Source organism: Monopterus albus, unplaced genomic scaffold (assembly GCF_001952655.1).
Source record: "Monopterus albus unplaced genomic scaffold, M_albus_1.0 scaffold49.1, whole genome shotgun sequence".
In the NCBI taxonomy this organism is placed as follows: Eukaryota; Metazoa; Chordata; class Actinopteri; order Synbranchiformes; family Synbranchidae; genus Monopterus; species Monopterus albus.
Genome location: NW_018127929.1, coordinates 675,150 through 679,834, shown reverse-complemented (window position 1 = coordinate 679,834; position 4,685 = coordinate 675,150).

Sequence of the window (4,685 nt, the reverse complement as noted above, 5' to 3'; positions counted from 1 at the left end):
AAAAAATAGTAATAGAATTGATGAGTTTAAACATAAATATAAAGGTATGTGTCAATCAAGATATATTCAAGAACAGGCTTAATGATTGATTAGATGGAACATTGTGGGTGTGGTGTATGAATGTTAACACTTTGTAATAATTCTTTAGTATATTACTTGTGTGGTGTAGAAGATAATTATTTAAGAATGTAATTATGTAAGAATGTTAACACTCTGTTATAATTTTTTTAGTATATTACTTGTGTGGTGTAGAAGAGAATTATTTATGTAGAGATACTGCTTGCAAACCAATGATGGTAAGATGATGTCATGGGGTAGGACTGGATAAGTCTGACTTCTTCCTACTCCATTCAAGCATGTACTAGGTATAAGCAAATTGATATTGGATTATGTGTAAAATTATGTGTGTTGTCATATCAACTGTTTTTACATGCTTGAAAGAAAGAATAAATCAATAAAAATCAATTATTTATTTCTTGAAACAGTGTTAGTGTGACTGCCCTGGCCTGTTGTTGTTGGCAGTGCCCGCTTGTTTGCTTCTGCTTTGCAGATAATAAGTGGGCGGCTCATCGTTTGGGCGAGAGGGAGTGCTCCTGAGCACTTAAATGATAAGGCCAGTCATTTTCTATATCAATAATTTTTTCTCCATATAGAAACTAAAACTAACAATGAATTACCTAATATCTGTCAGTCTCCAGTCTGGATTATTTTATTTGTCTGTGCCACAGACCTCTGTTGTTGTTCAAAAATGACTTAAAACATCGCTGCACTGGTGACATGTTGCTTCATTACGAAACATATGACTTGAATCTTTGCTAAAAATGTTTCCCCAAAGGCTCTAAACAGCCATACGCTTTTACAGCATATGAAGTAAGCAAGAGTCAACCGCACAAGCGCGAGATCTCCATGCAAGCTCGCTACTTTGTTTACAGTCACTGTAAAAACCTTATGGCTGTTTGGAGCCTGTGAGGCCCAACGGGGTTGAGATCATACACAGTATGTAAGTATTTGGACAGGTTATTTTGGCTGTGAACCTCAGCACTTTAGATTTGAAATGAAAAAATAACTAGGTAACAGTGCATAAATATTTATTGTGCACTGATGTGAACACCCCAAACACCCTTAAATCTGCTCTTTAAATTCAGAGTCATTGCGCTGGAGTAGAGCCAAAACACTGAAAGCTCTTATCATTGTCCAAATATTTTGTATCAGTAAATCTATATGTTTACCATAACATATCAGGTTCATAGTTAGCCAAGACTGTACATCTAGATTAGAATTCATTTTTGTATTACATTCTGCTTTGGAGCACTGCTCAAGTGGACCATGCAAACACTGGCTGATTTATTTTTAATTTCTCAATCTTTGACTCTCACCTACTAAAGCTGGGCTTGTAAAAGTAAATTACATGTCTGTAAAGAGCCTCTTGGGTTTGTGGGGCCATGTGAAGTTTCATCATGGCTGCCAAACAAACCCTAAATGATGTAACACACAGTCACGGTGTTCTCAGCTCAGCAGCTGTACATATAATAATATAAAATATATTTATGTCTTTCCAGAAATCTCACTGTATTATGTCATTTTGTTTGTTTGCCAAGAGTCCCATGTTATTCAAACATGTACAGTATGTACATCTGTATTCAAACTCTACAGCTCTTACTTCAGCCTGCATCTTTTCACTCACTGCTGTTGTATTTGCTGTTTAAATAAAGATGTTTTCAGTTTTAATTAATCTTTATAGTTAAAGATCCAATTAAAATCAGTTTAATTAAATTCAATACAACAGGGTGTAACAGAGCTGCGCATCATAAAACAAAATTTCTTGTGTTAGCCAGTCTTCTAAATGGTGAAATTTATACAGCAACTATTCAGACACTGAGACTCTCCGCTTTATCTCAGCTCTGCCTCCTAGTCAACATATTTCTGATACTCTAAATTCAACCTTCAGCCTTTTAAAATAAAAATACAATTAAGGAAAATGAGCACACATGGTTCTAGTCAGTTTACTTACTGCATTAAAATGCTTTCCAACAGTTTTATTTTGGGAGTTAGTGAAATTATGTCAGTTCTGCCAGTGAAAACAGGACGGTCACAGTAACATTTTGGCTCAGGGACCAGCACACCACTGGAAATAATTGTCTCTTGGACAAACTGGTTTCACAAACACCTCTTATCTCCCATTTTTTGTATTGTAATTTGTTTGTGCTAGGTGAAGAAATTAGTTCACTGTCCCATCCACCAAGTGTGCCAACTCGCAGAACTATGTGTGAATAATCATGCACACATATTCTGCAATATACAAATAAAAGGAGAGGCAACGGTTTGGCTAAACTCCATGAACAAATCCCACACCTGACTACCTGTGTGTCTCATTCTTAGACTGGCCTACTTTCACCCACACATGACTCATTGTCAACCTGCAATCTGATAAAGATGCATTGTCTTTTCTCTATTTTGAGGAAACACGTTTGTGGTTGTCTACTGTTACTATTTCCACACATCCTAACCAGCTGACACTGGGCAAGAGGCAGGGTCCAACCTGAACAGGTCACCAGTCTATCACAGGGTTGACTCTTAAAGACAGACAACTACACACTGTCACACTCACACCAACAGGTGATTTAGAGTCACCAGTCAACCTAAGCTGCATGTCCTTGGACTGTGGGATGAAACCGGAGTACCAGGAGAGAACATGCAAACTCCGCAGAATAATATAATTTACTTCATATACTTCAGTCCCATGTAACTGTGTCTGTTCCACTGTTGTGTCAACACCAATTTATGAACAGCCACGACCACTGATATGCTCTTATCGCTTCTGGACTGCGTGGGAGGTTTGTAGTGCAATTTACTGCCACAAGAAAACCAAGCAAAGTCCAAGACAACATGTTTGACTCAGGACAAGAGAGTGGGAAAAACACACTTTAAGGAAAACCCACTCTTCTACTGTCTATGACAGGAGACTACAACGAAAAATGCTCTGACAAGTTTCAAGTGACCTCCCCACCTTGCAGCAGAACAAACACACTTCTCACCTAAAGTGTAATTACTAACTTCACTAATTGTTCCAGAAGGACCTCATTAGTGTTCCTTTTGCTTTTAAACTAATTTTATTGCATGGCTTTATGGATAGAAACATTAGACTAGTTGATCTGTCTGAAATATAGCAATAACTATTTGGTCCAGATATTCATGGCCCCCAGGCGATAAATTCTAATGAGTGGTGATTCCCTAACTTTTCTTCTAGCACTACTCTAAGGTGGACATTTCTGGTTTTGAGTGAAATGTCAAACTATTGGATGGATTGCCAGAAAATTTGGTACCGACATCCTTGCTCCCCCCATCTTTTCCCATTTTATTCTGATCTCTTCCTGCTTTTTCTTTTCCACTTTCCTCCACCTCCTTCTTCTTGTCTTCCTCAGTCTTTTCCTCAGCAAGTACAAATGTGTGTCCATCCAAAATTCTGACTGACTGCAGAAATCCCCAGAGGAAACTACATACTTTCACCCTGCCCTAGCACGTTTGCACACACACACACACACACACACATGCACAGTTCCATAACCCTTCTAATCGTCCCACCCGTCTGCATGACATCAGCCTGTGATGTCATCAGGGGACTGATGCTGGCATGCTGTCCAGTGCAACTTCATCATGAGCATCATCATCTTCTGGCAGTGGTGAACTAACGTCGAATGGGAGGCAGCTGGATTGTAACAATTCCTTCGCCCTTCGCACATGTCAGTGTGTGTGTGTGTGTGTGTGTGTACTGAGGGAGCAGAGGGGAGGCTAAAAGACGCAGTTGCTCTAATTCAAACAATCTGAGCCAGACAGAGCCCGGCTTTCTTTGTTTGTTTATAAAGCACTATATGGGCAGATTCACATCATATCTGTCTGTATTTCAACAAGTACAGTGACGGCGCTTATCAAAGGGTAAAAAGAGAGTGGAATGTGAAGCAGGGCAGAGACAGGGATCAGGAGAGAAGGTAAAGAAAGCCAGATGCAAGAGAGGAGAGGGAATAGACTGAGGAAGGGAATAAGATGGTATGAATGGGCAGGGCAGGATGGGATAGGATAATGAGGAAATGCAGAGCCTGCCTGGACAGGATGGGATGGGATAGAACAGGGAACTATACACTAGTGTAAGGTGGAGCAGCAAAAGTTGGGGTAAGTCAGGAAATACAGTGTAGAAATATGATGACAGGTGCAAAAGGGGGGCTGGACAAGTGGTACAAGGTAAAATAAGATATCAAAGGATAAGGCTGGTGATAATCTACATTTTTCTTATTGTTAACAAATCCCAGAAAAGCCCAAAGCCTATGTGCTAGTTCATCACTCAGTAGTTTTGTATGCTATAAATGCAGTTTACAGATGTTTTTACAGGGTTATATAGCTGCTGCATTTTAGGACAGCCTTCCAAAAGTTTGTACAGTTCCTCCCCTTTCATTACCTCTACTGCAATTTTCACAGTTGTGGTCAAACTGATGTGCTTGACATGAGTCTGAATTCTTCAACCCAAAACTGCATTAATGACTGCTCTACTCACTTGATGACAAACTAAGACCGTGTTACTCCATATGTTTATGTCACTGGAAGTGGCTCTGGCTCATCCAAATCAACTGCTCAAGAAAACTGAGGAACTACAACACTGTGGCACCTGTGCAGCGAGCATATACCTGGAGCCC